Source organism: Amphiura filiformis, chromosome 12 (assembly GCF_039555335.1).
Source record: "Amphiura filiformis chromosome 12, Afil_fr2py, whole genome shotgun sequence".
Lineage (NCBI taxonomy): Eukaryota > Metazoa > Echinodermata > Ophiuroidea > Amphilepidida > Amphiuridae > Amphiura > Amphiura filiformis.
Genome location: NC_092639.1, coordinates 7747654 through 7760561, shown reverse-complemented (window position 1 = coordinate 7760561; position 12908 = coordinate 7747654). Strand labels below are relative to the sequence as shown.

Below are 12908 nucleotides of genomic sequence, written 5' to 3'. Positions count from 1 at the left end.
TAGACCTCAAGTTCGAAACTGGCGGTGGCACACCCCTACCAAAAAAAAATTCGAGTGCCCCCCCCGGGAGAGAGTGTTCACCACACCAAGTTTCTGGACCAATGGATGATTAGAGCTGAACTGCAAATATTGATCAGTATGTGTTGGTTTGCGAAATACTGATAATGAGAGAGTGCGATCTTGGTTGACAGTAACCAAGCAATCCAAAAATGGAAGTTTATTGTCCGTCAGACCTTCTTGGGTGAATTTGATGTTATTATCCACTTGGTTGATATCTTGCGAAAAAGTTGTCGAGTTCGAAAACTTGACTATAACCCAGGTATAAATCAACATAACGATGCCATTTGGAAGGTGGTGAACCGGAATGCGATGACAACTGCAAACTGACCCTAAATCATCCACCCAGCTGAAGGCCAAAGGTTTTGGCCGCAACGTTGGTGATTCCATCTAACCAAAAGTGAGTTTTTCTGGTTGACCAGATTTAATTATCTATTAATTGATCAAATCCCAGATGACTGAAAGTATACATAGTGTTAGCCAGGGTGAATTAGTCACAAATTTGATATACCACAGTCAAGACTAATTCGACAGTTTTTTTAAATTTCGGGCACCCGGGCAGGATATTTCCTGCCCGGGTAATGTAATCTTGGGCGGGTACCCGCGAGCCTGCCCGAAAATGCCAGCCTTAATCATGACGGCGTTGGTGCTCTCACCATGGTGTGTAGCGGCGTGTAAGATACACGTACAATATTAACAAAATATTGTATTGCATCCGGGTATTTTGAAAATATTGTACAATATACAGTTTTATTGTATCGCTCAAAAGCCTGATATAAATAATAATTATTGATATTGATGTGTCATATCCATTCATGCATTGTTGAACTTGTGTGTAAACACAGTTCCAACAATTCAAACATCCTGGCTCAAACGTGCAAACTTTGTAGTAGGCCTACTTGTACAACTGGTATAAACTTTGTAAACATAAACCATGTAAATTAGGGGTTTGTGGGTTCCTTCATATATTTTACTTTCATGACTAAACGCGAGAGCATAAACAACGTTTAGTAATGAAAATATAATAGGAACCCCGTTCATACATACGCAACATAATAGGAACCCCGTTCATACCCCGGTCCCCGCACTCCGTGCATCCGCGGGTATTCATGCTTGTCGGTGAACTTTAAAAACACCCCTTTTGCATCTCATTTAGCGAAGTTTTTAGGGAAAACGCCCTTTTTAGCGATTTCGCGAATTATTTGCCCTTCGACAATACCCCTATTTTCGCTAAAACGCGAACGATATTTCTAATATACCCTTTTCTGGCAGAAACGCGTAGGCTGCTCGATGAAAATACCATTTTTTTTTCAATTTCGCGAACATGTGGTTTGAAAAAACACCCTTTTTATTCATCTGAAAACACCCCTTATTTCGCGAAATTTTCGACGAGCATGAATACCCGCGGATGCACGGAGTGCGGGGACCGGGGTTCATACATACACAACATTCTGTGTGCTGTTATTTTCCTCCACAACTAAAAATACCATCACTTTTATACTAAAAACTACCAGAATCCTTATCCTTTTAAAAGTTTTTCCATCGCTAATTGTGAGAAAACGTTTATTTGCTCAGTCCGCCGTGTTTGGAGGCGTGCAAACATCGTGTACATCACTCGTGCTTTGCGTAAATAGCTCGCGAGCATACGTGCGTATATCCTACTCCCTAGTTTCCATTGGTTCTAGCGCAGCTTGTTTACGACCAGAAAGCCAAGCAAAAACTTTGTTTACATGTAAGCCCGCATAAAACTCGCTTCCCCCCCACCCTTTGGCGTGCCAAAATTCTTTGCCTGTGCCAAAAATTCTTTGCCTGTGCCAAAAATTCTTTGCCTTAAATTGTCTTATCATATAGTGTGAGTGCAGCGAGTAGGAAATTGTGCATATTTTAATGTGTTCCCAACGTTTTCCTACACTTTTTATGGCGTAATAAAACTAATATAGAAACGGCGCCCAAAATATCTGCCAAAAATTGCTTGCCCCTGCCAAAAACTGCTTGAACCCCCTCCCTCATTTCGACCTGCCAATAAATGCTTGCCCCCCCTTTTGGTCTGCCAAAAAATCTTTTTCCCCCTTATAATTCACCACACCGGGGGGTACACATAATTATTCTTTGCACCACCCCTTAGCGCGTATGTACGAACATAACAACATAGTAAGTGTGGCTCACGCATGCAATACTATGTATTGCATGCGTGACTGGTAAAGCAAGTCTCTCTCGGGAGTGCAAAGTAATAGTTGTTTTTTACTCTGTTCAAAACGTGACATGTACACCAAATACAGCCCCCGAAATGGTCTACTTTTAGCAGACCTCAACTCAGAAACAGTTTAGTGGTTGTTAAAAATGCGATCCCCAACCCTTTGCTTACCTTTGGACGAATTTGTAGCAGTCTCCGTGTCAAAGAATGCCCGGTACTTGCCCGGTACAAACATAGAAATAGCCACATCGCTTCAGTCCCATTAATGAATATTTCTTCCGTACTCCAATGGTTCCAACTGGGTTCCAATGTGGGCGTCACAATGATAGTCTCCTACATAACCAGATTGTGTTGGTCTGACGCTCGTCGATCCTAGAACAAACCTGTGATTAGCTCGAGATACTCTAGCTAAAATACAGGTTTACATTTACTATCTTACATTATCTTGCTGTATTTCAGCTAGAGCTCCAAACGACAAGCTTCCGGGTTTTTTTGGAGAACAATACTGTTACGTAAGATGAAGAAGAAACCCACCTCGGAGCCCGCCCTACTCATTATTTCATTGTACTTATTGCAATTTGCCCCCACACATTACGTAATCAACACAAAGCTTTTGTGAGGATTAGTGAGTGGATAAGAAATTGACAGTGGAGGATCTGAAGGACACGCCGATTGTTAGTTGTCAATCATGAATTGCCATAGCGTATTAATATTTTATTTCATGGCATTCCGCAAACACCAAGACAAATTATGCCGTATTTTTCCAAAGATCATCTCATATGAAGTAAGCTGAATGCGATCTGTACTTTTGTAACATTCCGATCGCTTTTGATCACCTATTATCGGCGAATTTGCTTGAAAACACGTGAGTTCATGTTGTGTAAACATAATTAGCATAGACACAAATGAAATTACGATGCAATACAATGCAATTTGAATGCGCAGCAGATCTATAGAAATAACGTTGCCCGGTTTTATGCAGAATTAGACCCTGTCTGCCTGTGATAGCCACATACAATCTGGCCTGATACTAATTGTATACACATGCAATGACGTATCAGCCAATCGTAAGTCTCATTCATGTCTGTTTAGTTGCATTGCTCATGCGTCATGCCGATCAGCGGCAAGCGGCAAGTATGAAACCAGCATTAGAGCCGCTATTTTGCCATACATGTGCATTCAAATTGTAAAAAAAAATTACCTTTTGTTGACATTTATCAAACAAAATTTTCGATATTATAAACGGGTCATACTAGGATTTCAATTTTTTATAAATGAAATTACATACATGTTGTTTTGAGGAATAAGGCGCGTGAAAGTTGATTCTGAGTTTTGGAAACCAAAAACACCCGCGTCAAATTTTCAAAAATGCCAAAATAATTCATTATTTTCAAAGTATCAGTGTTTTCACCAGTTTTAGCAATTGGAAACATATATTTTTGTTTGTAAAACATATAAATTCGTAACTTGGAAGCATAACCAGGCTCTTTTCTAACTTTTCTAGTCCCTACCCATATAAAAACATCTATAATAAATTACTGAGTTTGGCGACTTGGTAAGGCTAAAAACTCCTACGTTTTACATTATTTCGGAAAACGGATTTTTGCGTTGCGTAGAGTAAAGTTGTCCGCACCCCAATAAAACGTCCAATTTTGTTTTTGTTTACGTTAAGGGTGTCAAATTATGTTAATTAGTTTCAAAGCCACTAGCAGAGTACCTGCATGCTAAAACTTTTCATGCCAACACAATACACTAATGTTGATCCTGTCATCGGTGTGAGGATATTATGCCTGTAGTCTCAACTATTACATGACACAGTAGAAGTATGCCTGTAGTCTCAACTATTACATGACACAGTAGAAACTCAATTAACATCTATTGTTTATTCAACTAATTTATCAACATTAGCATGTATTCTGTGTTTTTATGGAGAACCTATAGTCAACAGTAGAGTGTTTGTTTATTGAATTAGTTTGTAAGTGAAACTTTTGAAGGACAAATTAATCAGGGTTGCCAAAAAAATCATAACTTTATATGAAATAGAGTGTAAGGAAATGTGAATAAAATTGTTTCAGCTGCACAGCGGTGTAGCCAGGACTTTTTCACAGTGTATGTGTATGGGTCGTTCATAAAAGACCCCCATTGAAAATCTACAGTGGTAGGGTGGCCAGCATCCCACAGGGGCAAGACTTCTTACGGTGGATATGATATGGTGGCAAGAAGACTTGCTTCCATCAGGATCTAATTGCAATTTCAAGCCATTGATTTATATGGAAAAGACACTCTCATACCATTAATCACATTAAATAAAACATTTACATGTACACAAAATATAACAAAATTTACCAACCGCGAAAGACCCTGATCGCGAAAGACGGGTGACCGCTAGTGTTTATAAATAACATACATTAGAGTGTGGCTTTAAATCAACACACATTTTAGGTCAATAATGAAATCTGATGAAAAAAAAAAAAATGAAAAAGTCACCTCACCAACCTGGGAAAAAAAAAGGGACGATAAACTCGGAATTGACTTTCATGGGCCTAACATGTGGGAAGTTTTGAGTTTTATTTCAACTGGTGGTGTAGGCAATTGGTAGGAAGGTGAGTGAATTTGTGATGAGGATTTCTTGTTTCAACGGTCCGATAGTAGGATACGAGACGTAGGCTATAGGTCTTACGCATACGCGGTGGTGTTCTTGAGATCATCTAGAAACCCTTAAATCGCTGGTATCGTTTCAGGCTGTCTTGGTGCGAGTAACAACACAGTGCCGTAAACACTGTTACTTTCGGCAGGAATTTTTACAAGTTGTGAAGTAGAACCATGTGCTTCTTGTCCAGTTAGCCACCGTGACCAAGATTTTGAATGCAAAAAGTTCAGACCCAGAACACGATCATGTCAGTAAATGAATATTTTGTTGTGTAAATGATTATTCGGACTGATTACTCTCTATTGCATGATCAGGCGCGGATCCAGGCATGGGCACACCGGGCCCGTGCCCCCCCCCTTTCGAGGGTCCTAATTTTTTTTTTTTTTTACAATTTTGTATGAAAAAATAAATATAACGCCCCCTGTTTTGCTTTTCATTTTTACATCAACGGCCTCCCATGCCAGTGACGGATCCATGCAGGGGCACACCCGGACCGTGCCCCCTTTCATGGTCCATGAATTGGCTTCAATTCGGCCTTTATTGTTAATTTTTTCCAAATACTGAGGGTCGCATCCTCCTCAGACACCCTCCCTCCAGCGTATGGATAAAGAAGTCAGTAGGCTTCTTTTTTAGACCAGGTGCGGATCCAGGGTAATATGTAAGAGGTTGCAAGTTGAGTTGGGGACGGTTTTTGTTGTAAGCAATGATAACCGTGTAAAAATGATGCACCAACTTGAATGACTTAAGACCTTCATTTTGCAAAATTTCTGAGGGAGATAAACAGGGACCGTTTTCACTTCTGTTTTGGACATCTGTACACTTAATGTTTTAACATGTTTAAGCAATAATTAGGCCTACAGTAATAGTGAATAATGGTCTATGAGTGGCTTCAATCGTGCCTTCATTTTCATGTTGCCATTTTCACCGTTCTGCTTTGGACACCAGGCCCTTTATTTTTCAAGCATTAATTGACACAATATTGAAAATTTGTTGACGAATGACTTCAAATAATAGTAGTATTAAAAAATTTCCGCCAAATAGTTTCAATTGGATCTTCATTTTTCAAAATTTTCCAACTTCTCAGAAGGGAACATTCCCCATCTGCGTATGCATAAAGAAGAGCTAAGAAGTTGCCATTTTCACTTCTGCTTTGGACACCGGAACATTTATGTTTAAAGCAATAATTTACACATTAATAGTGAAAAATTGTCGACGAATAACTTCAATTGGCTTTCATTTCACAAATTTTCGGCTTTTACAAATTAAAACTTTACACAATTATAGTGCCAAAATGGTCCACCAAGTACTCCTCAGGAGGGCACATCCCCTCAGCTCGGACACACCCTGCGTATACATAAAGAAGTGAACCTTTTTCGCTTGTTTTGGACACCCGACCCTTTATGTTTAAAGCAATAATTTAAACTTCTCGCAAATGACTTCAATTTTGCAAATTTTCGGCTTTTTCAAATTAAAATTTTACACAAAAATAGTGCCAAATAGTCCACCAAATGGCTTCAATTATGTCTTTATTTTGCAAAAGTCTCTCACTTCTGAGGGTGGCACATCCCCCTCAGACACACCCTGCGTATGCATAAAGAAAAATAACCTTTTAAGCTTCTGACACCCGACCCTTTATGTTTAAAGCAATAATTTACGATAATAGTGAAAGCTTTGTCGACAAATTACTTCAACTTTGGACCGTCATTTCGCAAATTTTCGGCTTGTTCAAATGAAAATTTTACACAATAATAATGCCAAAATGGTCCACCAAATGGCTTCAATTAGGTCTTCATTTTGCAAAAGTTTCTCACTTCTGAGTTTTTGTTTACGTTAAGGGTGTCAAATTATGTTAATTAGTTTCAAAGCCACTAGCAGAGTACCTGCATGCTAAAACTTTTCATGCCAACACAATACACTAATGTTGATCCTGTCATCGGTGTGAGGATATTATGCCTGTAGTCTCAACTATTACATGACACAGTAGAAGTATGCCTGTAGTCTCAACTATTACATGACACAGTAGAAACTCAATTAACATCTATTGTTTATTCAACTAATTTATCAACATTAGCATGTATTCTGTGTTTTTATGGAGAACCTATAGTCAACAGTAGAGTGTTTGTTTATTGAATTAGTTTGTAAGTGAAACTTTTGAAGGACAAATTAATCAGGGTTGCCAAAAAAATCATAACTTTATATGAAATAGAGTGTAAGGAAATGTGAATAAAATTGTTTCAGCTGCACAGCGGTGTAGCCAGGACTTTTTCACAGTGTATGTGTATGGGTCGTTCATAAAAGACCCCCATTGAAAATCTACAGTGGTAGGGTGGCCAGCATCCCACAGGGGCAAGACTTCTTACGGTGGATATGATATGGTGGCAAGAAGACTTGCTTCGATCATGATCTAATTGCAATTTCAAGCCATTGATTTATATGGAAAAGACACTCTCATACCATTAATCACATTAAATAAAACATTTACATGTACACAAAATATAACAAAATTTACCAACGCATGAAAGACCCTGATCGCGAAAAGCGGGTGACCGCTAGTGTTTATAAATAACATACATTAGAGTGTGGCTTTAAATCAACACACATTTTAGGTCAATAATGAAATCTGATGAAATAATGAAAAATGAAAAAGTCACCTCACCAACCTGGGAAAAAAAGGGACGATAAACTCGGAATTGACTTTCATGGGCCTAACATGTGGGAAGTTTTGAGTTTTATTTCAACTGGTGGTGTAGGCAATTGGTAGGAAGGTGAGTGAATTTGTGATGAGGATTTCTTGTTTCAACGGTCCGATAGTAGGATACGAGACGTAGGCTATAGGTCTTACGCATACGCGGTGGTGTTCTTGAAATCATCTAGAAACCCTTAAATCGCTGGTATCGTTTCAGGCTGTCTTGGTACGAGTAACAACACAGTGCCGTAAACACTGTTACTTTCGGCAGGAATTTTTACAAGTTGTGAAGTAGAACCATGTGCTTCTTGTCCAGTTAGCCACCGTGACCAAGATTTTGAATGCAAAAAGTTCAGACCCAGAACACGATCATGTCAGTAAATGAATATTTTGTTCTGTAAATGATTATTCGGACTGATTACTCTCTATTGCATGATCAGGCGCGGATCCAGGCATGGGCACACCGGGCCCGTGCCCCCCCTTTTCGAGGGTCCTAATTTTTTTTTTTTTACAATTTTGTATGAAAAAAATAAATATAACGCCCCCTGTTTTGCTTTTCATTTTTACATCAACGGCCTCCCATGCCAGTGACGGATCCATGCAGGGGCACACCCGGACCGTGCCCCCTTTCATGGTCCATGAATTGGCTTCAATTCGGCCTTTATTGTTAATTTTTTTCCAAATACTGAGGGGTCGCATCCTCCCCCAGACACCCTCCCTCAGCGTATGGATAAAGAAGTCAGTAGGCTTCTTTTTTTTTTTTTTTTCGGATCCAGTGTAATATTTAAAAGTTTGCAAATTGAGTTCGGGACCTTTTTTGTTTTAAGCAATGATAAAAGTGTAAAAATGATGCACCAACTTGAATGACTTAAGACCTTCATTTTGCAAAATTTCTGAGGGGAGATAAACAGGGGACCGTTTTCACTTCTGTTTTGGACATCTGTACACTTAATGTTTTAACATGTTTAAGCAATAATTAGGCCTACAGTAATAGTGAATAATGGTCTATGAGTGGCTTCAATCGTGCCTTCATTTTCATGTTGCCATTTTCACCGTTCTGCTTTGGACACCAGGCCCTTTATTTTTCAAGCATTAATTGACACAATATTGAAAATTTGTTGACGAATGACTTCAAATAATAGTAGTATTAAAAAATTTCCGCCAAATAGTTTCAATTGGATCTTCATTTTTCAAAATTTTCCAACTTCTCAGAAGGGAACATTCCCCATCTGCGTATGCATAAAGAAGAGCTAAGAAGTTGCCATTTTCACTTCTGCTTTGGACACGGAACATTTATGTTTAAAGCAATAATTTACACATTAATAGTGAAAAATTGTCGACGAATAACTTCAATTGGCTTTCATTTCACAAATTTTCGGCTTTTACAAATTAAAACTTTACACAATTATAGTGCCAAAATGGTCCACCAAGTACTCCTCAGGAGGGCACATCCCCTCAGCTCGGACACACCCTGCGTATACATAAAGAAGTGAACCTTTTTCGCTTGTTTTGGACACCCGACCCTTTATGTTTAAAGCAATAATTTAAACTTCTCGGCAAATGACTTCAATTTTTGCAAATTTTCGGCTTTTTCAAATTAAAATTTTACACAAAAATAGTGCCAAATAGTCCACCAAATGGCTTCAATTATGTCTTTATTTTGCAAAAGTCTCTCACTTCTGAGGGTGGCACATCCCCCTCAGACACACCCTGCGTATGCATAAAGAAAAATAACCTTTTCGCTTCTGACACCCGACCCTTTATGTTTAAAGCAATAATTTACACGATAATAGTGAAAGCTTTGTCGACAAATTACTTCAACTTTGGACCGTCATTTCGCAAATTTTCGGCTTGTTCAAATGAAAATTTTACACAATAATAATGCCAAAATGGTCCACCAAATGGCTTCAATTAGGTCTTCATTTTGCAAAAGTTTCTCACTTCTGAGGGGGGCACATCCCCCTCATACACCCCCTGCGTCGGCATAAGTTGACGTACGTCGCTGTCGCGCCAATGATTCTAAGTTTGTGCCCCCCCTTTTCAAAAATCCTGCATCCGCCACTGTGCATGATTGTGAACCAAGTTTGGACAACCAGAACAGTTTTGTTTGCCCTACTAATAGAAGGAGATTCCACAGAAAAATCCTAATCCACTCAATAGAGTTAAGCCGATTGCGCTATTCAACGCGAGTCATCACTTGAATGGATTTAATCAGTGCAGTCCCTCAAACACGGCCTTTGATGTTTATGATCGTTATGCGACAATATCGATCATCTATTTTAAAATTTAAACCGACCCCAAGGTGACCCGTACCGGAAATGGATGGTATTAGTGCCCTTTTGCATCGGTCACATGATCTTCGATTGCATCATTGTGTTCCCAAGTTCAAGTTGATTTACTAGCGAAAACCTGATCGAATTCCTTATTTCCTTCCAAATTTATGGTGAATTTATGTATTTTTTCTGATCGTGATTAGTAATACTGGCGGATGTCTGCGGGACTTTTAAACCAGTGGAAATGATTTGGAAAGGTTTTCCAAGACTGGCAATGTTGTTTCTACGATCCGCCAAGCTTGGCCATAAGAAATATTGGCGTTATAAAATTACCGGAAGTAAATTGTTTTCCTTTGTTTATGGTCACGGCCACAATGCTTTGTGGGTAAAAATGACGTCATTCTGCTTAGAAGTCGCGATAACGGTAGTTCATACATACACGCTATGTAACACTGTGCGTGATTGGTCAGCGTTTATGCCCGGTATCCCGGAGGTGCGATCATCGGGTATAGGGAAAATGAAGGAAAATCATGTTTTTAATAGTACCGTATTGGTCCGAGTATAGTCCCACCCGTTTTTTATGTGAAAATTTTTCACAATTGGGGGTGGGATTATACTCAATTTCAAAAAAAAAAAAAAAAAAAAAAAAAAAATTTTTTTTTTCCAAGTTTATTTTTTTCCGGTTTTGGAGTGTCCCTGGACCTAGACCTAGATGCTAGGATCATTCATGGTTGACCTAAAAAAAAAATTTAAAAAAATTAATGATTTCAAAATGCATTCAAATTCAATGCATTTTGAAATCAAAATAGAGTATGACATGAAGACAAATTATCAATTTTCATATTAAAAATACAAAATATCTTGAAATTTTTTTTTTTTTTTTTTTAGGTCAACCATGAATGATCCTAGCATCTAGGTCTAGGTCCAGGACACTCCAAACCAAAAAAAACCCTTTCTTTTTTTTTTTTTTTTTTTTTTTTTTTTTTACAATTTCTGAATTTTTTCGAAAAATGGGGGGTGGGATTATACTCGAACGTGGGACTATACTCGGACGAATACGGTACTTGTAATTTTTTGTTATTATTTAGATGAAATAAGAATCACAAAATGTTCTGGTATGTATGAACGGGGTTCATTCATATACCGTACTGATTGAGTATAGTCCCACCCCGCTTTTGGGTGAACATTTTTCAAAATTGGGGGTGGGACTATACTCGAATTTCAAAAAAAAAAAAAAAGTTATTTATTTTTTGACTTTGGAGTGTCCCAGGACCTAGACCTAAATGCTATGATCATTCATGGTTGACCTAAAAAAAAATTCAAGATGTTTTGTATTTTTAATATGAAAATTGATTTTTGTATTCATGTCATACTCTACATTGTATTAATGATTTCAAAATGTATTGAATTTGAATGCATTTTTTTTTAGGTCAATCATGAATGATCCTAGCATTTAGGTCTAGGTCCTGGGACACTCCGAAGCCGAAAAAAATAAATAACTTTTTTTTTTAATTTCTGAAATTTTTCGAAAATTTGGGGGTGGGACTTTATGCTGGTTTCATACTACCCTGCCGCTTGCCGCTGAGCGGCGTGGCGCACGCGTATTGCAGACAAACGGACACAATCAAGGCTTGTCATTGGTTGAAACGCCCTGCCGCTTGCCGCAGCGGCAGGAAAGTATGCTGGAGGCTTTACTCGAAGGTGGGACTATACTCGCGTCAGTACGGTATTTTCATGACTAAACGGTTGTTCATACATACGCGTTATATAACAGCATATGTGATTGGTCGATAGGCGGGTATAAACAACGTTTATGCCCTGCTTTCTGGTCATAAACAAGTCGCGTCAGAACCGATGAACGCTCGCGAGTAAGATATACACGCGTATGCTCGCGAGCTATTTACGCAAAGCGAGAATGATGTATGCGATGTTCGCGCGCATCCAAACACGGTGGACTGAGCAAGTAAACGTTTTCTTACAATTAGCAATGGAAAAACATTTAAAAAGGATAAGAAATTGGTAGTTTTTAGTCTAAAATGACGATATTTTTTAGTTGTGGAGGAAAATAACAGCACGCAGAATGTTACGTACATGTATGAACCCGGGGTATGAACAGGGACGTCAGGGTTCATTCATATATTTTCATGACTAAACGTTGTTTATGCCCTCGGGCATTAGATACAGACTTTAAGGTACATATTTCGAGGTGCATAACAGACACCAAATTTGTGTCATAACAAACACCAAATTTGTGTCGATGACCTGACATTAGGTATCCCAGGCAAACCTTAGTTAACACATTTGCTAGTCAGCGAAATTCGCCTAGACCGGGGCCCAAACACAATGCATATTTACATAGAAATTTGAATTTTTTTTAGAACAAGTCGGTGAAGGAAACCTACATAAACATGTTTTCTATCCTTCACTTGACCCAAATATATGATTTTTATGGGGATAATCAAGTCGCACATGGAATTTTAGAGGATTTTGATAGCAGTTCCATTAAAAAAGCTGCTATCGCCATGAGACTAAGATCTAGAAACACCCCTAAATGCTGTTTTGGGGAATTTTGCCAGCAGAATCTTTTTGATGAAAGTCAATCTTCAACAAGATGTAACTTTGTTACGGAAAGTGCTATGACAAAAATGTTTTCAGTTTTGGCTTTCTTTACTCAAGGGCTTTAATTTGATATGTAAAATTATGCAGTTTGATGGCAAATTTGAATTCACCTAGCATACCTACTGACATGCATGCATTCTTTTGTGATGGTCTTTCAATTTGTACCGAGTGTCCTTGGCAGACTTGACTATGCTTCAGTGGTCATGAAAGGATTCAATAGATAACCTCTGCCCCACTAATCCCCAGCTATTGTCTGAAATTGCACCTCGGAAGATATATTATAACAACTCAGTCCTCAAATGATAGTCATATAACGACCAAAAGATAAATGACTGACTATCATTGAGGACTGAGTTCATAATCTACTCGGGCATTTACAATCGTTTAGTCATGAAAATATATGAATGAACCCCTAATTTATGCCCTCGG

The 12908-nt window shown here is 38.5% G+C and overlaps 1 protein-coding gene across 3 annotated transcripts in view; it reads right to left on the bottom strand.

The window, feature by feature from the left end:
- The window catches only part of LOC140165732 (coiled-coil and C2 domain-containing protein 2A-like), a 98011-nt gene that overhangs the window by 78326 nt on the left and 6777 nt on the right, over positions 1–12908 (bottom strand). The window lies entirely within an intron of this gene.